We start from the raw sequence: 24,532 nt of genomic DNA, 5'->3' as shown, positions 1-24,532 counted from the left end.
CACTTTGCCTCCCGTTATTCACTGGTGTACTTCCAGGGTTCTGGTCTCATCACTGACCCATCTACATAGACTTTATGGACAACCCATGCCTACGAGTGATGGCTTAAAAACGTCTATACCCAGATTTTTCTCCTGAGCCCTGGACTTAGGTGCTCAGCCACCTTTACTCTTATATCCCATAGAGACCTCAAGTCCACCAAACTCAAAACTCTCATCTCCTCCTCTCTTCTTGAATTAACCTTGGCACCAGTGTCTACCCAATTATCAAGGTAGAAACCTGGGAGTCATTCTACGTGATTTCTCTTTCTCATCTATCCCTCTCTTATATCCACCTCATCTCTTTCTTTCCTCTCTTCTTGCCTTTGTTATTTATTGCATGAATCACTGCATCTGCCTCCTTTCCCTGACTCTGATCTAGCCCTGTTCTAATCTAGCCTTCACACAGTGTCAGAGAGATCCTCCTAAAACATAAAAGTATTCATGTCTGTTGCCTCAAACTCTGCAATGGCGTTCCAGTGACATCAGGATGAAAACTCAAAGCCACGCTGAGAAGCTTTGATTCTCATGTTCTGGCTGCAGACTCCTGCCATTCTCTTCCTTCTCATTTTCCATCATTCCTCAACCTAAACCCAACTTTCTATCCATAAGAAACTGATTGTGGTTCTCTGAATCTGCTAGATGCTCACCTCCATGCTCTTAATGTGCTCTTCCCTTTGTCTAGAAGGGTCAACTGCCCCAGACCTTTTCCACTCGGCTAACTTTTTTTTTTTTTTTTTTTTTTTTTTTGCGCTACGCGGGCCTCTCACTGTTGTGGCCTCTCCCGCTGCGAAGCACAGGCTCCGGACGCGCAGGCTCAGTGGCCATGGCTCACGGGCCCAGCCGCTCCGTGGCATGTTGGGATCTTCCTGGACTGGGGCACGAACCCGTGTCCCCTGCATCGGTAGGTGGACTCTCAACCACTGCGCCACCAGGGAAGCCCTCGGCTAACTCTTAATGACCCTTCAGGGCTCAGTTCAGCTCTTTGGTGAGCTTTTCCTGACCTCCCTGCAGGCTAGATTAGAAACTGAGTATGTGTGTTCCAGAACCAACGGACACACACCTTCATCCATACGCTTATCACACTATATTGTACTTACTTGCGTTTGTGTTTCTTTCTCTCAACTGCAAGTTCCCAAAGAGCAGGAACTGAATCCTTAATCTCTGTATCCTTAGTGCATAATGCAGCCCAGAACATAGTAAAGGCTCAGCAAAGGTTAAGTAAGTGAAATCCTAAATTATCTCATTTAATCCACACAACTTCCCACTGGGTAAATATTATCCCAGTTTAATAGACGAGGAAACTGAGATCTGAAGAGGTTAAATAACTGGCCCAGGATCACGCAAATATCAAATCACAGAAGAGTGTGGGTCTGTCTGAACCTCGTGGAGAGTTTGCATGGGCCATGGGACTCATGGCCATCTCTTGGCACTCAAAGCAGCTTCTGATGTAGAACAGCTTTGAGCATGGTTAGAAGATAGGTAGGGAGGAGTTCATATTAAGGAGTTAGGGTCATACTTAGGCTGAGTGAGGAAAATCAGCAGTAGCTCCTGAAGCCCCGTGAAATGGATGGACTTTATGCTGGCCTTTATTTTAGTCCCGGAATTTCTCCTAATGCCTATAAAATCAACACCAGCCATCCAATTCAGTGGCATTCACCGAACCACCATTATATGCTTGGCCTGTTGGAGCATGTAGAACTAGTATTGCCACTTCTTGTCAAAGTCTGCACTGAGGTATCTTTCTTCCCCCTCTCCTCTCATTTCTGTCTCTCTCTCAAAAGAAATGAAACATCTTTTTAGGCTCTTTTCCCCCACTAGGTTGGAGGAAAGATGCTGGAGGCCCACCTGTCTACACATGGTTGATGACTAATTTGATTGATCACACGCCCTGTTTTAATGGAGGACACAGTCACTGTCACAGACGTGTGTGTGCTTCTGCCTGAATGCTGTCTGGTTCCTTTTGCACACGTCTGGGTCCACATCACCCTTTTCTCTTTGCGTGAGGAAATCAGTCTTGTCATCCTCTCTCTTTTCTTCCACATGCCAGCCTGGCCTGGGTCCTGTCCCTACCTTGGGTTAGGAGGTCTACAGCAGCTTAGCTCAAGGTTTTTGAGACAAACAGTATGTTCCAACTATCTCTTTCATTCCCTTTCCTCTGGCACTGGTGGATGTGCTTCAAACCAGACTTTCCCCTTACTGAGTGGAAAGATCCCATCTTCGTGGAAAGATTTGGTAGATGAAAGAGCAGAGTAAAAGGCCCTATAAACCCTTTAGGTTAAATGGCATTCTCTGCATTAATTTACTGATGCAAAAAAATTTATTGAGCACCTACTATGCACCAGGCACTTATATAGTCCTCTAGCGCTAAGATTCAGTCACAAACCCAAAAGACAAAATTCTCTGCTCTTACGGAGTATCCATTCTAGCTGGGGAGACAAAAAACATGGGAACTAAGTAAATTATACAGTATGTTCGATAGAGATAAACACAAAAGAGATAAAATAAAGAAAGGAAGGATTAATGAAATGTAACAGGGAGGGTGTTGAAATTCTAGATAAGTAGCCCAAGAAGACCTCATTGAGAAGGTGACTGAGGCACACCCAAGGAATGAAGGGGGTTGGGGGAGTTGGGAGTTACTGAACTAAATGAAGTGGCACTTTTCCCCCACTTGCCAATTGATGGTTATGAGGCGTACTTCCTTGTTCAGTACTCCAGAGAGAAAAATGCATGGCTGGTAGACCTGAGCCTCTAACCCTTAAGATTTTCTTGGAAAGATAAATCGACATACGTGCAAAGGGAATTGTTTCTCATCTTAGTGAGAGCACACACAGGAATAAGGTCTGTTAAATTTCAAGTGAGAGAGAGAGAAAAACAGAGGGTCCCTCCTATGGGATCAGGGAAGGCTTTTTGTGACCTGACTGGTGTCCTGAAGGAAGAACAGAGTTTACGTTGACGGAGGAGGAAGGGGATCGCAGGCAAGATGATGCTGTGAAAGAAAGAGGAAAGCACGTGGCTGGGGCCCACTGAGAAGATGAGTAGAATAATGGAATAGGAAGGGAAGCTTCTACCTGGACCGATGGAACGTGGTGGGCACAGGATTACTGAGAGATGGAGAATTCAAAATGGAGAGACCCTGAGGGCCTTGACTGCCAGGCCAAAGTGATTTCTTTCCATTTCTACTTTGTTCGTAAGGGGAGTTCTTGCATTAACAATCAATTAGAAGAATCTGGAGTATAGAGCTTTTATCATAGATCACAGCTCATGGTGGGTGCTTGGTGAATACCACTGAAGGCCTCCTGGAAGGGAATTGCTGGTTGTCTAAGAAGGGACCTAGTAACGTGTATAATTTTTGAATCCTTAACCATATAGTTCACATCCCCATGGAAATGTTCAACTGTTAGAGCTAGAAGGGTACTTTGATTATGTGTCTCCAACCCGTTGTTTTACAAATGAGAAAACAGAGGGCCAGAGGTTTGAGTGACTAGGGCAGCTTAGCTGATAAGAAAGGTGGGATTCTTCTTCCAGAATATTTTCCCAACAGCCTCCTCTGGGGACTTTTCCCCCCAGTTTGGTGCCCACTACTGCCCACTGTCTTGATATAAATCAGAGTTCCTCAAATGGGTATTCCAGGGAACCCTAGCCTCATGTGATCCACAGTGAAAAACTGGTCCCTGTCAAGTCCACTTGGGAGATGCTATCTACTCTATCATCATCTTGAAAAGTTATAATGCACAGTAGAAAAATATAACCTCTAAGATTCTTTAGTGATAGTAAAGAAAATGGTTTAAATTTTCTGTAGCACGTCTCCATACATATCACACCATGTTGATTTTTTTTTTTTTTTTTTTTCACTAAGCACTTACGGTCCTATGGAACCGCTCCTGGGAATCACGAGCCATCTGTCCTCAGCAACAGTTGGCTCTTTCAGAGCCTCTATGGAGGAAGAGAAAGGTAGATAAATCAGAGAAGCTTCAGAGGAAAGCCTGAAAATAATCACGGAAAAATCAGTATTCCTTCTGTCTTCCGTCTTCTCACCTGCCTTCCTGCCTTCATTCCTTCCTTCCAAAATAACTTCTGAGTGTCCACTATATGTAAAACCTCATGCTACCGGCTTTACGTACGTTATCTTGCTTGTTCCTAGTAAGCTCCTGGAAAGGTCAGGAATGGCCCCTCCAAATGAGGAAACTGAGCTCAGAGATAGTAGGTCACTTGCCCAAGATCATACGGTTAGTTTATTGGCAGAGCCAAGATTCGAACCAGTGTTTAATTAAAGGTAGTACTGTTGTCTGTTATGTTATTCTTCCCAGGTTATTTCTTCTTGTTCCTCTCTTTTTCTTCTCTCCCTTGTAACGTCAACCACGCAAAGCATCCATGTTAAATGAGTTGAAGGAGAATCTTGGACTCTCAAGGGTATTCAACCATAAGGCTCCCACGTCTCCTGTGCCTCTTAGGTATTTAAGATTTAGCAGGTAATTTAGTCTTCCTTAGCTCGATCAACAAGATCCTCCAGGGCCAGGATCTGTTATCCATATTCTAAAGTTCTCATTGCACACTGCCTATGCATGCCTTTTTCTTGGAAGGTGAAGATGATGAAGTCCAGAAGTGTTCATTGAGCTCACACCCCTTTTCAACTAGACCCTGCCTGCTATCATAGGAGGTACTTGCAATAAGATCTTTCAACAAAAAAGAAGCTGTTTGCGGCAGTGGAAGGGAATTGAAAATTCTAGGAATTCTTACAGCAAATGACAGCCTGTCCCTTAGGCCTTTCACACCTGCTACCTGGTCTTCCAAGTGACTTAGTGTCATCTAATCAACTGCATTAAAGTGGGGGCTGGCTGTGCCCTTCACTGTTTCCTGCTCCAAAGATGGCAAATTCCAACTGTAAGGAAGCTTGCTTAGTTATTAATGTACACCCTTCTCTCTCTTGCTTGATTATAGACTCTGGAGTGGGGGACGTGGTGAGGGCTGTGTCTCACCCCTGTTCTTCTCACAGCACTCAGCCCTGGGTCTGGCATGGGATCGGTCCTCAACTCTTGAGCCCTTTCTGAAGCTGTGCTGTAGAAATTGAGAGTTATGATGGACTGCAGAGAGCTGAGCTTTATACTAGTCCCTTTCTGCTCCCATGTAATTTGGCATGTCTCAAAATTTTGATACACCTAGTTTATCACTGTCCCAGTCATTTAACCGAGGTGCGTATAAAGTACAGTCCAACGCTGCCCAGCGGCAGGCAGGTCCCGCCAAGCCTAACCAATGAAATTTCAGCCTTTATGATCCACGTCAAACAAACAGCCCCTAAGATATCTGAAGCAACGCTCCTTGACTTGTCAGGCTCCAGGTCAGCCTGCTGCCAGCGATCTCTCATGCCACCTAAAGCGAATGTTATTGAAGTGAAGCTGCGGGATTCATCGTTACCCAATATGGACCCAAAGTGTGGAACCTTATTCATCAGCCCTGAGCTTCTGCCTCTGGGGTATTCCTGGGGGGAGGCTCATTAGTGTGACCCTCAGAGCCTTTTCCTAGGTGGAGCAATTCTTTTTTGGAGGACGTTCCTTTAATTCCCCTTTTGAGTGGGTGAGAACCTCTGTCCAGCGCTAGTCAGGCAGTCCCCTTCCCCATTTGGTCTCCTCCTCTCCTCTCTCTAAAGGGTGAGCAGGGGGAAGCACCCCTCTACATGATGGCCAGGGAGGGGGGCATGGGGCGAGGAACTAACTAATTCAGTTCTTTCATTTTAACCTTCAAGACCATGTACGTTAGAGGTTCGTAACGGCCAGAAGTCATATCATAGCCCACAGGTGGTGATATCCCGTCAGCAGTGCCAGTTAACGAGCAGGGATTTGTGGAAAGGCATCGTGCTGTACTGGAGAGCATCTGACCTTTGAGCTTTAGGGAGACTTAAGTTTAATATGATTTCTACTGCTTACTGGCTGTGTGATCCTGAACAAATGAGTTAAGTTCTCAGAAACTCGCACACGTAGGTTCTCCAAAGCTTGCTTTTCTCTTCCATGAAGCAGAGAGAGCAATTGGAGTAGTTTTCTATTGCTGTGTAACAAACTCCCACAAACCTGGTGACTTTAGCAGCCCACACGTGTCATCTCACAGTTTCTGGAGATCAGGAGGCCAGGCATGACTTGAACTCAGGATCTTGCAAGGCTGCGGTCAAAGTGTCGGCCGTGCTGTGTTCTCCGCTGGAGGCTTGAGTGAGGAAGAATCCGCTTCCAGCTTCCTCTGCTTTGTTGGCAGAATTCATTTGCTTGTGGCCACTGGCCTGAGGTTCTTGCTGGGTGTGGGCTAGAGGCGATCCTCAGCTTTTAGAGGCCACGCACAGGCCCCAGCCCTGTGGTCCTCTCCATAGGCAGTTGACAGCATGCTGTTTGCTTCCTCAAGGCCAGTGGGAGAGTCTCTCCCCCTAGTCTGTGAAGAAGAAATCTCAGGTAACATAACATAGTCATGAAAGTGACAGTCACGTCACCTTTGCCATTAACGTAACCTAACCGAGGGGGTAGCATCTTATCACCTCTGCCATATTCTGTTGCTTAGAAACAAGCTGCAGGGGAGGAGATTACACAAGGTAGTAGTAACTCGGTAGGAGTCACCTTAGGGAGTATCTGCTGAAATAATACCCCCCCCCATTCAGTTACAATGAGGATTCAATGAGATCATCTATGTAAAACACATGAAAACAATATCAGCTCCTTTCTTCCTATCTGGGAGACACACTGAGGCAGATGTTCTGAGAAGCTTAAAGAAGAAGAAACTAAGACAATGGATAGAGTTGGAGGAGGAGAAATGGGTAATAAGGGAAGGTCTCAGCAAGGAGAGGGCAGATGCTTCTGTCCACAAGCCTCTCATTAGAAACATTACGTGTATTTCTTTGCATTATTCTTTTGTAATTTCAGGGAGAGGAACTTAATCATTAACCTCTTATGATTTACTGCTGTTTCAGGTTCTTGTTGTTTGTTCCGTGGAGCAAGCATTGCAGACTGCTCCCTAGTTTATTAGTGAGAATTGTTTGGGGGATTAAAAATACAACTCCCAGTGTCTTAAGGTGACTGACTGGAAGAATACAAATTTCTGAGGTGAAATGATGCTTTCAAATTTCTTCTAATCATTCCTTTCAAATATACGTCTTTCTTTTTACTCTTCCCCAGACTCTACAACTAGGTCTTTAGATGCTCCCCCCCCCCACCTTTTTCCCTGCTGTTTAAATATTTATTTGTGTAGAACTTGTCTTGCAGAAAAATTCAGGTGAATCAGAGAAATCAGTGAGTCAGAGGGTAGAAATGTTAAGGAAGGTCAGGAAAGGGGGCTGTTGACATCATTACTCCTACCTGGAGGCCGAATCTAGTACCAAATGGGAAAAAAAAGAAAAGAAAAAAGAAAACCTAAGCCCTGGGCTTAAAAGAAAGAGGAGGAGGAGAGAAGAAGGGGGAAATTGTTTATTTCTGTGAAGAAATAAGTACCAAGAATTTGACTTTTAAAAAATTGATTGTTTCCAGACTTAGAGCCAAATATCTTAAAGAAAATAATTGACCTATCCCAGTGTAAGAAATGTAGAATTACTTTCGTCTCCACCAGCCGAGTTGATGATCATTCATCATTGAAAAAGAGATGGTCCTCCACAGCGTAGGGAGGCATTTTAGTTGATTGCTGAAATAATTGTTGGTATTTTCTTTTAGAGCATATACTTTACTGAGTTTGAACAATCATTTACGTGGAAGGGGAGCATGCCATATGGAAAGAGTACAGAACTCTGTGCCCAGAAACCCAAGTTCAAGCCCGAACTTCACCACAAGCAAGCCCTGTTGTCCTACGCAGTCACTAAAACAGTCTGGGCCTCAGTTTCCTCATTCTTCAAGTGAGAGTTCTGCAAGAGAATATTGGTTGCTAGTGATATCACAAGGAAATGACAAGCGTCAGGGCACCTCACACATACCTAACATTCAAGTATTTGAGAATGCACGGAGAAGTCACGCCTAAGCAGATAAGCATGTGTTTTTGGCAAATAAATTCCAGATGATGGGTAGAGCTAATCTAAGTCTTACTTCTTAAATGTATTCAGAGTTGTAACATCATATGTAAGTGTCATGGGAAAAGCTTATAATCAAAAAATGTGTGTAGCAATTTGTCACTGAGAATAATTAGGCCCTTCATCACGAGAGAATCACAGCCTCTTGGACTGGAAGGCGTTTACTGATGAGGATAAGGTCCAGGGTGACAAAGGTTAGGTGACTCACCCAAGGTCATACGCCAAATGGCAAAGATGGAACTGAAAGCCAGGGCCTTGCCCTCCCCTCCCGGTGCCCCCTCATCAAGGCTGAGGGTGCATATGAGTGATTCCCAGGGAAGAAATAGTGAAAATAGGTACTGACTTTTATATTCAAAATACTGAGACTTTTTTAAACAAAGAAAGTTATGTTTGGAGCCGTGACTTCGATTATTTAATTTGGCTTGTAAGGAACTACAGACTTGAAATGCCAAAAATGTCACAAATTCTACCCAAATAACCCTAGATTCTGAAGAGAAGAGAAGCTTATGTTCTCTAGATATCGTTAAGGCATCCGCACATACATTTCTTCTGACAAGTAAACACGTAAGAATGGTGTTGCACAGGACCCAGTCCTGGCTCCACTTCTAGTGAAGACTGTCATCAGCGACTTGGACGCAGCGGCAGCACACTCATTAAGTTCACAGATAAGGCTGAATCTACAGTGGAGCCTAAAGCCGTGGGGGATGCGATTAGAATTGGAAATGACCTCGACAAATTGGACAAGTAATCAGAAACTAACAGGATGAAGTTCAGTTAAGACAAGGGCAGAGGGAACTCGAGGACTCAGAGAAAATAAAGACAAGGAAAGTCTGAGACACGGAAATGGCGGGTCAGGCTGAGAACTACCGAAAGATGCATGGGCTACAGAGGCCGGGAAATAAACACGATGCGGTTACGTAGCAGAGGTCACCACGTGCAACAACGCAAGTCAGTGTCTCTGAGTGGGGTCCGACGTTCTACGGAAAGGAGAGCTACGAGTCTGAAGTTTTTGTGGAAGGTTTACCTCCTAAATTGTTCCCCTTAGATTAGAGTTATGTCCACCAAAAAGTAATCTAAGAGCCAGGGGTTAATGTCACTCACAAATTTTGAAAACTTTTAATTTAAGAAATATCGTCATCTTCGTTATCTGGGCAGGTCATGAGTGTGATGTTGGTAATGGTAGGCTCCTTCTCAGTCACACATCTGGTTCCTGGAGGTACAGGGCAACCTGGCCATTCTTTCATCCTAAGCTCCTCATTCTTCATGGATAATTCAGAATGGTCCAGAAATATTTAATATTGTTGTTCTTACTGTTCTTTAGAATCAGCATGTCGCTGAGGTGCCTGAATGTTCTGTCTGTGTGCAATGTTCTGTGATGTCTAATTATTTCCACACAAGGATGGACTCAGAATAGAGGCGTGTTGACCATGAGGAGAAGTCAGCTAAAGGGAAACCATATCACAGTGAGGGGGATTAGCTGAGCTGAATGCTGAGCCAGGACCAGAGACGACAGCTAGGAGAGGCACGGAGAGAAGGTAGGATTCACAACAGCAGGACGGGAGACAGGGCAGAAGTCGGGGCATTGTCCTACTTCCATACAAAGCCCTGAACTGAATTTACACAGATGATCTCATTTAAAATGCAGATCTAGCCATGAATACAGTTGATAACTATCCTTTACAGACGGGGAGGCTGAAGGAAGGAGCAGGATGGTTACTCGTCCAAGGGCACACTGAGTGTAAGAATCAGCTTTTGAACCAGGTTTGTGTGACATCGACACCTGTGTTTTTCAAACTGAACTGGTTGGCCTCTAAGAATAGAAAAGGAAGAGAGGGGTGAAGAAAAGAACGCGGGCCATTTAAATGAAAGGGAGAACGATGGAAAGAGAAAATGAGTAGAGGAAAATGAAAAGGAAAAATAGAAGGACCAATGGAAGGGAGAAATAGGTAAGTAATGAAGGGAAAGGAGGCTGCAGTGAAATGAGGGGTGGGGAAGTGTGACTCCCCAGCAGAGGATGCGGCGTGTGTCTGACAAGCGCGTTCTAAGTGTTGATCGAGACATCTTTCTTCCAAGACGTACGGTACTTTTCCAGTCTTCCCGGAGGACTGGATCCTGTTGAAAACTGCAGACTCCACAGGAATTTAAGAGAACCTGGTGAGTGTCTGTTGGAAAATAAGAGAATGATTAAGAGGACAGTAAATGGAACACGTGTGGGAACTTAAAGGAAATGGGACATTGAACATTGAGAAGTGACCTATTAATGGTCATCAGGTATGAAAAAGCTATTAATGCCGTGACTGCCAAAACCCACAGGATGTAGCTGGTATTAGGGCAGCCTCCTCCTTGTCTGTGAGCGCTGTGACAGCTTTTACTGCCTCTGCGACTGCAGAACCTTTTTATTTTTATGACCTGAGCAAGGCGCTCTCTGGCACGAGGGTCTGTTGCTGACTGGTTGCCACAGCGTATGAATCAAAAAGCATTGTTGCTGAAAATTTGCTGGGACCTTGAGTAGGATAGGCATGATCAGAACCAGACTGCCTCCCCTGGAAAGAATGTGGCTTCGGGAGAGACAACTGGGTTTGAATCTTGACACTGCAACTTTTGACTCCATGACCTTGGGCCAGTTACTCAGCGTTCCTGAACGTCAGTTCTCTCCTCAGTAAAAAGGAGAAAATATAACTTCCCTAGCTGGGTATGTAGACCTTCCTCAGGGACTGGGAGATTGGAGGTATTCCATACATGTTATCTTTCATTTCCTGTTTCCTTCCCATGGGGTAAACAAAGGGGAAGGGAATGCCTCATCTTCACTGTAGGCTGTCATATGCAGGGGAGCCAAGAGTAGGGTAAGAAGAGGAGTCATGTTCTTTGCCCAGAAAATTCAGACCCATCCCATTTCCATAGACAGGGGTAGGATGGGGCTCGCCGTACTGAGGTCACTGGGAGTGCACAGTTCTCTACGTGATGTGACTTACTAGAAACTCCCTCCACTAACATTTGCCAAGTGCTTCTTCAGTGTTAAAGGCTGCCATCTGTGCTCTGTTACTTGCATTATTAAGACAGACCATCTTGAAATGAGAGCTCAAGCACCCTTCCATAAACAGAGATGGACTCCTGCACTCTGGAGACCTGTTTAACTTGCAAATTAAGAAGACCCTTTCTTGTGCTGTTGACAGAGGGCTAGATTGAAAACTATGATCCCCAGCTCTGATTCTCTTTGGCAGGCATGGCTTTTCCCCCAAGATATTACTTTCTCTGATCAGTGGCCAGTGCCCAGTGATTGCCTCTGCCAGTACCTGTCCATCCACGTTCATTCAGCGTGTACAATGTATGCATATGGACATATCTTGGCCTTGGTTTACTCCTTACCAAAAAAAAAAAAAGAAAATCAAATCACTGCGTTCAAAGTCCTTTAAATCTAGTATTGTCATTTCCAGGTATTGTGGGATACCTTGAACTAGTCTCTTACGAGATTTTTTTTCAGTTACCTTGTAAACCATAGTGTAGAAAACAGGGTCAGGCGAAGCATCCTTGTCCGGAAAGTTTGTCTTGTACTTAAGCCATTGGAGATAGGCTTTTGCTCAGTTTCTTTGAGCAGATATTGTTTATCCCTTTGTTTTCTCTTACATCGTCTTTGGCTCAGGTCAAGGAGTATATAACTCTCACCATCTGGGACAGTGGAAAAATGACAGCAGGTCTCTCTGAAGAGTAGAAGCCTTCCTTTCCACTTCAGTGGGAACTCTAATCTTGTGTCTTTTAAATCCCCTTTGCCGGTCAGGCCTGCACGCTTATTCACAGGTCAGTGACATTATTTTGGCCTAGACTCTTAACCAAGCTGGTTTTTTTTTGAGCACATAAAGAATGGAGAGTATTTTTTTTAATTAATTAACTTATTTATTTATTTTTGCTACGTTGGGTCTTCGTTTCTGTGGGAGGGCTTTCTCTAGTTGTGACAAGCGGGGGCCACTCTTCATTGTGATGCGCGGGCCTCTCACTATCGCAGCCTCTCTTGTTGCGGAGCGCAGGCTCAGTGGTTGTGGTTCACGGGCCCAGTTGCTCCGCGGCATGTGGGATCTTCCCAGACCAGGGCTCGAACCCGTGTCCCCTGCATTAGCAGGAAGATTCTCAACCACTGCGCCACCAGGGAAGCCCCCTAAGCTCTGTTTGAGTTAAACAATTTACTGATGCAGCATGGACTTTAGTGGTTTGGCACCCAGAGTGGAAGGGAAAGGGAAAAGAGTATTGAAATATTTGGTGGACTGTGTGAACAGGCATCTTAATATATACAGCTTCTACGTGTATATTAAGGGTCTAATGTCCTAAACAGGGAGGAAAACTAGTAAGCCTTTTCATCAGGGTCCCGCTTATGCTTAGGTTATGAAGGATAATGGTTTGTTAGCTTAGATAAGGCTGTGTCGTGATTATCGTTATCGTTTTAAGAAAACGCTGACTAAGCCGTGAGTGATTTCTTGCTGCAAATGCAAAATGTATGGAAATTATGACATTTCCTTTCACTGGTAAATGCCAAAACTTTACTGAAGACAGAACATCTCATTGAAGAAGACCAACTGATGTTTTTCCTAAGGAAATGTACATAGATGCACAATTAATTTTGTCATTGTCCTTTTCTATACGCACATCTTTTTTAATCTGCTCAATATAGGCCATGAGTGTTTTGACCAAAAAAAGACAAAGAAGAGCAGGGAGCATAGTTATGAATGCAAGTCCTCCCTCAGGGTTTCCACTTAAACCTCAGTTGCTCAGAGAAACAGTCCCTGTCCCCCAAGTCTAAGTAAGCACCTCTTCTTGTGCGTTACTCTGCCTTTCCTTGTTAGCTTTCAGAACACATTAACCTCTTGTCCATGGTCTGTAGTTTTTTTTATTGAAGTATAGTTAATTTACAACGTTGTGTTAGTTTCAAGTGTACAGCAAAGTGATTCAGTTATACATACATATATGTATATATACACACACATGTACACCATATATATACACATATATATGTATGCATGTGTATGAAAAGGAATCTGAAAAAACACATACATATGTGTATGTGTGTGTGTGTATACATATGTATGTATGTATTCTTTTTCAGATTCTTTCTCATTATAGGTTATTACAAGATATTGAGTAGAGTTCCCTGTGCTGTACAGTAGGTCCTTGTTGTTTCCCTATTTTATATATAGTGCTGTGCATACGTTAACCCCAAACTCCTAATTTATCCCTCCCCACCCTCCGCTATCCCCTTTGGTAACCATTCGTTTGTTTTTCATATCTGTGAGTATACTTCTCTTTCGTAAATAAGTTCATTTGTATCATGTTTTAGATTCCACATATAAGTGATATCATATGATATTTGTCTTTGTCTGACTTTCTTCACTTAATATGATAGTCTCTGGGTCCGTGCATGTTGCTGCAAATGGCATTATTTCATTCTTTTTTATGGCTGAGCAATATTCCATTGTGTGTGTGTGTGTGTGTGTGTGTGTGTGTGTGTATACATACCACATCATCTTTATCCGTTCATCTGCTGATGGACATTTAGGTTGCTTCCATGTCTTGGCTATTGTAAATAGTGCTGCTAGGAACATTAGGGTGCATGTATCTTTTCAAATTAAAGTTTTCTCCAGATATATGCCCAGGAGTGGGATTGCAGGATCATTTGGTAACTCTGTTTTTAGTTTTTTAAGGAACCTCCATACTGTTCTCCCTGGTGGCTACAGTCCATGGTCTGTGTTTGCTTGGGAAGGGCAAGCTTATACTATCCAACCCCTTGACCTGCAAAATCTTCTATGTGTGGATATCTCCCAAATTTATATCTCCAGTCTGGAACTCTCACCTGAACTCAAACTCTTATGCCTACTTGCTCACTGACATTTCTACTGGGATGTCTGAGAGGGGACTCAAACTTACCTGTCCCAGATCAAGCTCTTGATTCTTTTCTATGAGTCTGCTTCCCATTCTCCATGCTTCTCATCATAGCCAGTATTTATTGAGAGCTTCCTATACTCCAGACTCTGTTCTAGGTGCTTTACAGGTGTTAACTTATTTCATCTGTATAACAGCCCTATGTGGTCAGTGTTTTTAACATCCCCGTTACACAGAGGAAAGACTGAGATACAGAGAGAACTTCCTGAGATCACATGGCTCATAAATAGCAGAACTGGGTATTAATCTCAGTCCTCCTGGCATCCACGTCTGCACTGGCTGCAGCCTAATCACTGTTCTGTACGGGATCTCAGTAGATGGCATCACCATTCACCCATGGCCCGGGCCCCAGACCTCAGAGTTATCTTTCTCTCCATCCAATATCAAATGTGTCGGCAAATCCTGTCATCTCTCTCTTCCAAACATATCCTGAAACTAACCAATTCACACTCCCTCTGTTATCACCGCCATGGTCAAAGTCACTATCATCTCCTTACCTGACTTCTGTATCTTCTCTTGCTGCCTATGGTCAGTTCTCGATGTAGCAGCCAAAACAGTACTTTCAAAACATAACAGTTCATGTCAGTGATTTGCTCACAAACCTGCAACAGCTTTTCATCAAACACAGATCATCCAAAGCCTCTTTAGCTGGTCTATCTGCCCCCAAGCCCTCCAGACTCATTTCCTGCCACTCTCCCCTTGGATTCCCCAGCTCCTGCCATACTGGCCAGCTTGCTGTCCCTTAAACACTCCAAGGAAGGTGCCATTGCAAGATCTTTGCCCTTGCACTCTTCTGCCGGAACTCCTCCTCCTTCAGATATTCCCAGGACCCTCACTTCATTCAGGTCTCTGCTCAAATGCCACCTCTTTGGAGAAGACCTCCCTGACCGCCCTGTCTAAGCCCCATCACATGCCGTCCTCTTTCCCACATTTAATTTGCTTTAATAGCAGTTCTCTCCAGCTGACATTTTATTATATATTTGCTAACTGTCTTTCTTCCTCACTGAAATGTAAACTTCTGGAGGCCAGGGACTGGACTGTTCACCTTTATCCCCAGCAGCTAGAAGCGTGCCTGTCTCCTGAGTGGTATATATTTGTTGAGTGAATGAATGAATGAATGAATGCGTTAAAGAACAAAAACCTGTATTCTAATTACAGCTATCAACATATGAAAGGTTTTCCTGAGCTTATGTTTCCACCATCAAACGCCAGAGGTGTAAAATACCTTTCCCAGCGTAATGCACGGGACATCTAACACATACTCCTTTCCTCCCTGCCACTAACTGTCTACGTGAAGCAGAACATCTTACTTAAAGCACGCAGACGGCTAGATTCAGGGCACCGAGTTAAAGAGGCCAGGTTCACATATTTGCCAATCCTTCTGTGCTCACACTCAACCTTTTGATGACTACTTACGTCTGTTGTTTCCAACAGACGCTGAGTGTCTGTTAATTCCAATTAGATAATTATCTTTGCAGACAAGCAGCAGGGGGGCTGTAAGTCCAGATGTGTGCTGCTTTTCCATCTTCCTCTGTTCCTCCCAGTACCCTGAACTAATAAAATGGTGTCTGGGAAAGTGCTGGCAGGGTAGTGAGGGGGAGAAATGAGATAGGTATCTGTTCTTTGCCCAGAGAGAGCTCTTAAGGAGGGTCTATTGATTTCCCTTCTTTGTAGAAAACAGGAAAAAATGCAAATGGCCCTCTCTCCATTTCCAGTCCCTCTTTAGTACTACAGACTGTCTCACCATCCTGCTTTTCTCCATGTGAAGAGATTTCTTTTTCTCATATTCCTCTACACTCTGTATTTTTAAATCTCCTTTCAGCATTCATATCCCATCAGACCCCAGAACAAACATTCATTCGGTGTCCTGCCTTACTGGACCTCTCTTGGCCCAGGCATCTGAATGAAATCCATCACTTCCTGGTAAGTGCAACACTAAAGTGGTTTTCATGCATTGGCATTAGGCAGTGAATTACTGGCTAAAAGGAGAGACAGAAAGACGTCAAAGTAGCATCATTTGAAGGTTGCTACCCCTCTCTTGCGCAGTTTCTCCTCCCAATAACACTCATCCCTGGAGTGGACTGTACTGTCTAGTGTTCCCTAGCGCTCTAGGAAGATCAAGGAAGTAACCATGAGTACAGATAACGGGATCTTCAAAAATTACAAAAGTAAAACTCGATAATGGGAAACAACCAAACAAGACCACCACATATAGAGAAAGCTATTGCCAATCTCCCTCCCCACCGAGCCCCACACACCCTCCAACCATGCTTACTATGGCAGAAGCTGTAGCTTTTTGCCAAAACGTGTTTGTGCTTCGTCTTGGGGTTTACAGCTGGACTCTGTTTTCCAGCTTCTCTTACAATTAGGTGTGGCCACATGACTGACGGCTAGACAATGCGACGTGAGCAGAAGTGATGGGTGCCGTAAAATCCTCCCACACAAGCTCAACTGTGCTCCCCCGTCTCTGTCTAGCTGGAATGGAAACACCTCCGTGGGGACCTTGAAAGCCTCGCGTTGAAGGTGGACGTCTCCACTGGCCTGGGTCCCCAAATAGCTACATGGAGGAGGCTGCCCTGGCCACCTCAGTGCAGTTACGTGAACTTGAAATAAAATCCTATTGTGTTGGACTTATAATACATTTCACAGACTATTCGTTACAGCAGTTAGCCCACCATAGCCAATCCACCAGATGTTGTAAGACGGTTTTCCGTATGTGTATTTCTTTCTTTTCCATTTTATCATACAGTCCGCCCTCTGTGTCTACGGCTTCTGCATCCTCAGGTTCAACCAGGATTGAATCCAACCAACTGGGGTTGGTTGAATCCGTGGGTGTGGAACCCACAGATACAGAGGACCAACTCTGGGACTTGAGCCTCCATAGATATGACATCCCTGGCTGGTCCTGGAACCAGTTCCCAGTGGATACCGAGGCACGACTATCAGCTTCTGGAAAGCAGAGTCCGTGTCAGTGCCTTCTGTGTCCCCGGCAGGGAGTCTCACACAGAGCCTAGCACAGCCCACGTGGTCAATAAAGAGTTGTTGGTCAGAGAGCCTCTCTCTACCTTTTATTCTAGGATGCGTTAAAACATGAGCAGGAACATGGCCAAATCATATGCATTTTTCATTTGGCTTTGAAATCCATCTTGGGAATGAAGGATCTCTTCTGCATGTATAGCAGCTCAGAACTGACATGGTCAGCGAAGTGTGACACACATTTTTTGTTATATATAAATGGATTATCTGCTGTGACCTGGCTCTTCCATCATCTCAGCATATTCCTCTTGTCAACAGCTGTGTGGTAGTGACGAGAAGGGCCCAGAGCCAAGGGAGAATGAGAAACAAGTGGGGGAGGGTTTGGGGGTGGGTGCTTGTGTCGCTGGGTGTGAGTCGTGAATACGTTCTGCAAGCAAAGGAAATGTTGATTTTTTTTTTTACTATTATGTGAGTTTTCTTATCTATTATGAGACATAATCAAGAGCTGAAATAGAAATATTAACGTTAAGACCAGGAAGGTTCTGAAATAACCCCTATCGTCGGCAAAGACGGAACTTGATCAAAGCAGGGATGTATCAGTGTGACCTCACATCTCTTTGAGGAAAGCAAAGGCACTTTATTTCCACCAGTTAGCTGTAGCCAGGCAGGGGACACATGGTAAATATTAAAATCCTCATTGTGGACAGGGATGAATTTTACCCTGTGGTCCTTGATTCCTTAGAAGAAAACCCCATCCTTCATCCTCAGTTGCAGCAGCCAGTGTCCTCATGAACCTTAGTACCATCCCCGCCCACTCTACTTCCTGCCCCTAAAGACCCAAGTGTGAAAAACAATGATCTAAACCAGTGGTTCTCAAACGTCAGTGTGCCTCAGGTGTGTTAAAACCCAGATTTCTGGGTCCTACTCCCACAGCTGCTGATTCACAGGGTCTGGAGTGAAGCCTGGGGATGTGCATTTCTAACAAGCTCCCGAGTGATGCTGATGGGGCTGGTGTGGGGACCACGCTTTGAGCGCCACTGGTCTAAATCCCCTCAGCCTCACTTCATGTTAACAGAAGAATCTGCAAATGGGCCCAAGTGCGACAGCCTGACAGGGTGAAGGATGCCGGCCCTGGCCCCCAGTGGCGCTCTCTTTTGCTTCCCCATATTTTTTCCCTTGTTTCCCCTTTAGTAAAATGAAGAGGTCCCCATAGATGAGTGGTCCTCCATCCTGCTGCCCATGAGAATCACCTGGGGAGATTTTTTTTATCCTACTGTTGTTTAGACTACATCCTGCAATTCCAAGACTGGGGGTGGGGACAGGACCCAGGAATCAGCATTTTGATAGCTTTACAGGTGATTCTAATATACAGCGTGGTTGAAAAATGACTGAATCTGTCTAGACCACGTCCAGATCTAGGTGTCTTTGTTTAGCTCCCCACCCCCACCCCCCCGCCACAAATGTGGAGTCTCGCCTGGCCTCTCTGCCCCTCCACCCTCTGCCCAGACCTAACCCTCCAGCCTCCCTTGACTCTTTGCCCTGACCCTTCACTGACTTCTCCCTGTACACTTTGTATCCTGTTTGCTGGGTGGCACGAAGTCATTGCATACCTCATTAACTTCCTCTGCTTAATTGGGCAGAGGACAAGTCCCAAACAACTGCAGAATACATGGAAATTCACTGTCAAACACATAAACAACGAATTAGCAGCGCTTTCAGAACCCCTAGGAAATGTTAACTGTGGAAGCAGAGAAGGGACCCATTCCTGGAAAGTCACTTTGACTCATAAAGTCACACTAGAGCTGGAACAGTACACATTTCATTTAATATTGACTCCATATCATTTATTCCCCTAGGCTGGTCCAACCCCATTTTGTCACGATCCCGAAAGATTTCACACATACAGTTGGCCTTCCGTATCCGAGGGTGTGAGTGCTGACTGTACTATGTTATTTTATATAAGGGACTTGAGCATCTGAGCGTCCCTGGATTTTGGTACCTTGGGGGTGGGGGGGACAGTCCTGGAACCAGTACCCCGTGGAGATCAAGGGATGGTTGTACTTTATAGTTACCATAACTCAGGTGAGTACAGTCAATCTCTCTCTCCTAAATAATCATTTATCCTTTAAATAAGCAAAATGAATGAGAAAATGGAAGCAGTGGGCTGTGTGCTCTGGCTTTTCCCAAACACACTTCCATTGCAACCATGAAGACAGTGGCAGTGAAGCTGGTGGCTTTGCCTGCTAGGAATTACAGGGTTTCCATTTTATTTCCCTGAGTAGGTACAGATGTGGAATTTCCCAGTGCTAGTGGCGTGCAACCCAACCTCACTTTAATTTTATTCTGACCCTTTGTGACTTGAATTAGAAACACTGGAAACTACTTTATTTTCTGGACGGCACTTGAAGCTTTAGTCGGGGAAGCCTTTTCAGTTCGGTTGTCATTCTCAATGACAACCAGTCAAGTGGCTTTAGTTGAGTTAGGTGAGGGGCACTGAGGCAATTTAGTCATTTAATCCCACCATGTGCTTTGGACAGAAATCAAGGCCGGGGACTGGTGCCTCTCTGCTAATTAATCCTCCATGTCAGGCATCTGGAAACCCGCCTCTTCTGCCTTGTCTGAGTTGCCTAATTAATTAAGCTGTGTTTGTACACAGGCCTTTTCTCCCCCAGCACTTTTTTCATCATCTGTTTCTTTAGCCGCAAGCTGGTGACCCCATTGAATGTAAACAACCTGGCCAATCCTTCTGCTTTCCTGGGGGCTGAGGCGTTTTCATTTGGAGGCTGCCCAAGCTGTAGAGGGAGGCAGACAAGGATTTGAATCCAATTCAGCCATTTTTTAATTATTACGTGACCACAGGCAAATGACCTCGCATCTCAAAAGGTCAGTTTCCCCATTTTTCCCCTGCAAAACCTACCACTTAGGCCAGTGTCTGGCATATCGTCAATTTAAATACCTCTAAATAAATGAATACCTTTAAACATCAAGGGTATTTTCTGCTTGACACCACCTTGACTTTGTGCAGGGAATAGTTTCAAGACATTTCCGCACACATCATCCCAGTTGTCGCTCTTGAACCCCTTTGGGGGACTTTTGGTAAATGTTGTTACCCTCATATTTTACAGATAGAGAATCAGGCTCAGGAAAGTAAGGGCCAAGGTCCCACAGCTGGTTAGAGCCAGAGGCCAAGCAAGTGTCCACACTCCTGGCCCTGTGCTCTTGCCCTGAGACCAGGTATCCCCCTGGCCTTCAGTGGATGACGTAAAACTAGATTATAAACACTGGGGAGAAAAGGAAAAGAGTTATACGAGATACCCCAAGAGCACCTTCTACAAGAAGACAGTAAGATACCACTGATATGAAAGGTGTTGAAATACCTAGTAGAGAAATATTATTTGATACATGGAAACATGATGACTGTTTAACTTCAGGATTTCTCTCACTGTCCCACCGGCTTATGTTGGTTCACAGGTAAGTTGCTAGTCATTGTTGCGAACCAAAGTTATTAACTAATTCAACAACATTAATACTTACATTTGGACAATTTGTTATATACATTGGATTCTTCTACCAGCCCTGTGAGATTAGCAGAAGTAGAATATACCTGTAAACATATACATGTAACTTCCCACATTGCTGATAAAGAAACAGAGTCCAAGAGGTTAAGCGATCTGTCACATTCACAGGACTTGTCGGGAGCAGGGCTGGGCCTGAGATCTAGGATTTCCATCTCTATGTTTAGCACTATTTCAACAGTACTACAATTAAGAAGGACTTAACGTCAGCACTGTACTTATTTATATTAACGTGGGCTAAAGGACTTTGTGCTATTTTGTCTTTTAATTCTATCTCCATATGTCTTGCTTCTTGCTTCTATCTTCTTCGTTGGTTTTGCCAGCTACACAGAGCCTTTTCCCGAGATGCACATACTTCAGTTAACCTCTACTATGTAACAAGCACCCCAAAACCTAGTGACCTGAAACAACTACCATTTTATTACTCGTTATTCTTTGGGCTAGTTTGAGTTGGGATAAGCTAGGTGGTCCTTCGGTTGGTCTCACATGGTAACACTCACCTGATGTAGTCATCTGGTGGCCCAACCAAGGGTGGGTAATCCGTAATGGCCTCACTCGTGTGTCTAACTGCTGCTACTGGCTATCAGCTGGACCTTATTCTGCAGGTTCGCTCATCCTCAGGGAGGCTGGCCCAAGTTTTTTCAGAGCTGTCAGCCACCATGCCAAGAAGGCAAGGCCCTTTGCACTGTCAATCATCATCTCTACATGTGTCACATTTTTTTGCTGTCCTTTTGGTCAAAGCGAGTCACAAGGGCATGGCTACTGAGACATATGATTTATTGGGTACCACTAATATAATAAACTACCGTAAATGGATGTAAAAACTAATATCCACCTTATAAGACTATACTGAGAATTAAATTTGCTAATCCACATTCATTGCTTAGCATAGTCCCTAACACACAGTAAAATGCTCAAAAAATATTAGTCAGTATTAGTAGTAGGATCACCATTAGCCGTTATTAGCTGCCAGGAGCAGATTCTCCTTTTGAAATCCCATTCATTCCTTTATTCAACTAACCTAGTAATACTGAGTGCCCATTGTGGTACCATTCTCTATGCTGAGCATTTGGGAAAAAAGAAATAATATTTAGTCTCTGCCATTGAGGAACTCATAGTCTACTGGAGCAGGCCAGACACGCAAGCAATTAAATATAGTGTCGTATGGAAGTTCAGTGACAGAGGTTTGCACAGGGTATTTGGGGAGTACCAAAGAGGGATACCTAACCCCTTAACCCAGCCTGGGGGTGTGGTGAGAAAAGGCTTCTTGATACCAAATGAGCTGAATCCTGAAGGTTGAGTGGGTTTCACCCAGAAGAGCAGGCGTTTAAAATAGAGAATTACAGCATGAGTGGAGGCATTAGATAAGAAAGAGAGTAGTGTGCTCTTATCAGAGTGAAAGGCTAGGAAATCTGAAGAGATAACCCAAAAAGAAAGCGGGAAGGCAAGAAAGACAGAGAGAGAGAGAGAGAGAGAGGGAGAGGGAGAGGGAGGGAGGGTGGATAGGAACGGGAAAGATAAAGGGAAAGTATGGGGGACAAATGTGTCCTCTCCCAAGGAGGTTGGGTACTTTTCTGTAGGTGAATGAGGAGGCCCTGACAGGCTTTGAGAAGAGTCGGGATGGGGTCAGATCTGTATTTTAAGAAATCTGGGGCCAAGAAGAGGATGAACTGGAGGAAGATAAGACTGGGGGGGGCCAGGGACCAGCTAGGAGTAATCCAGAAATCCAGGCAAGAGATAGAATATCTGAGAATGGAGGCCAGACTGAGATCCTTTCCTGCCATTTCCACCCTGCAAGGCTGGGGCAAGGCACTTCGGTGAGAAAAGGAATGACTTTAGATATCCTAGTTTGGGATAGCGTAGTCCAGAATATTCTGGCAAAAAACTACTTTCTACATTCTTAACAAGTGTATGCCTGTCCACAAAATGGACCTTTTCTGGCTAAGGAGGGGTGGTAGACCCTGGACAGTCTTAGAGTGTTCTTACTAGGAATTTATTCCTCTTTTGCATGGCCTTAGTGAGGTGTGAGCACACTGTTCTATGAATTCTACAAGGGACCTTCTTGGACACACATCTTCACGATTTTTTTCTTTTATCTGTGGTCTAATCGTTTTAAACTTGAATGCATTTTCAATGACTTTGCTCTCTTCTATTTGTGTTCCCTTATTGCCTCGGTTATTTTGATGTGCCTTATCAGTGTTCATGCCTTGTTTCTTTTCATATATATTCACAACCTTATGCCTCACAACTCCGCTGCTTCATTGTCCCTGAAAACACATTCATAATCATCAGAGTTTACATTCAGATTTGTGGGCTGGGAAACATTGTCATTACACTTATGCAATATGTTCCTTTTCCAGAAGCCCTCCCGTTACTTTCCTTTTGGCTCTCATGTGTGAGCACCCCGCAGTGCTGAAAACAGCTCTCCGCACCCTCACCTGATAAGGTCCTGCTTCAGTCCTGGGCATGTTTTCTAGCTCCTGAAGATTTGCACGAGAACCCGATTTTGCTTGTTTGGTGGGTTCACTCAGTGTGCAACATTTGCATCATTTTTCTTAGTGTCCTGAGATGTACTTAGTCCTGAGATGTTTCTTAGTCCTGAGATGTACTTGATACAGGTGCTAGCCTTATGTATCTAAGATTTATGGGTAGAGTCTTGCATATTTTCAAATATCCTTGTCTTTAAATACATTTAAAATTCAGAGAGGGACTTCCCTGGTGGCTCAGTGGTTAAGAATCCACTTGCCAATACAGGGGACACGGGTTCGAGCCCTGGTCTGGGAAGATCCCCCATGCCGCGGAGCAACTAAGCCCGTGCGCCACAACTACTGAGCCTGCCCTCTAGAGCCCGCGAGCCACAACTTCTGAGCCCACACGACGCAACTACTGAAGCCTGCATGCCTAGAGCCCATACTCTGCAACAGGAGAAGCCACCGCAATGAGAAGCCCGCACACCACAACGAAGAGTAGCCCCCGCTCTCTGCAACGAGAGAAAGCCCGTGCACAGCAACGAAGACCCAACGCAGCCAAAAATAAATAAATAAAAAATAAATTTAAAAAAATTAAGTGAAAGATCATGATAGACGATGTAATGAAACTCATCAGGAAGCCAAGGGCAGAGCAATCAGGGAGCGGTTCAGTAAAGCATTTGAAGAGCAGTATAATCACCTCTGGCTTCCGGAGGTCTCGCACAACGAGTTGCTGCTTTCGGGGTGGTGGCACTGCTTCCACTTAGTGTCTTTTGTCCTGCTGCTGCTCTGGGCCTCTAGGACATCTGATGCTATGGCGGGCCCGAGGCACATGGGCTGCCTAAGGAGAACAGGGCAGGTGGGGCTATTCTGGATCAGTACCACTTACTGAACATTATTACTACATGCCTGATACGGTTCTCATGTGTCTTATCCAATATTTGAGGCAACATAGAGGAGTGGCAAAAAGCGAAGACTCTGGTATTAGAATGTCCGGATTCAGATGTTGTCCCTACCACTTGCTTGGCTTTTGAAACCTCTCTATAGGGATCTTATAAGAACCTTCTGGTTATAAGCTCTTAATCCTGGAAAAGGATTTGTGGAAGGGGGCCATGGAGAGTAGAAAAGGAGATGGAGGGAATGGAAATAACGGGACCTGGCAGCAGAGTTTAGCATGCGGGCCAGTGGGCAAAAGGTACTTTGGTGTACTTTGGACCTGCCAAGTGAGATTGGCTGCAAGTGCAGACCCTGTGATTGTCCAAGTAACCCCTCCCCACCTCCCCAAGGCCTGGGGGCTGGAAGGGGATGCAGCCACAAGTCACTGTGGGACTTGACAACAGGAACTCTGCTGATTGGCCCTGCCTACACCCCAGCACCTGAGAACTTGAGGGGAAGCCTCCTGCTTCTCCTTGATCCCATGCAGGGGGTGCTTATTTGGGAATGGCAGTGGGATCTGCCTGTCACTGTGATGCAACCTACTTCCTGGCCCCTGAGATGTTCACAGAAAGTTGGTGATGAACACC

At 44.8% G+C, this 24,532-nt stretch overlaps 1 protein-coding gene across 1 annotated transcript in view; it reads left to right on the top strand.

Annotated features, from left to right (window-relative positions):
- The window catches only part of GRIN2B (glutamate ionotropic receptor NMDA type subunit 2B), a 409,891-nt gene that overhangs the window by 326,139 nt on the left and 59,220 nt on the right, over positions 1 to 24,532 (top strand). The gene's annotated exons all lie outside the window — the stretch shown is intronic.

The sequence above is a fragment of the Delphinus delphis genome, chromosome 11, assembly GCF_949987515.2.
Source record: "Delphinus delphis chromosome 11, mDelDel1.2, whole genome shotgun sequence".
NCBI classification, from domain to species: Eukaryota; Metazoa; Chordata; class Mammalia; order Artiodactyla; family Delphinidae; genus Delphinus; species Delphinus delphis.
This window is presented reverse-complemented; position numbering and strand designations above follow the sequence as displayed.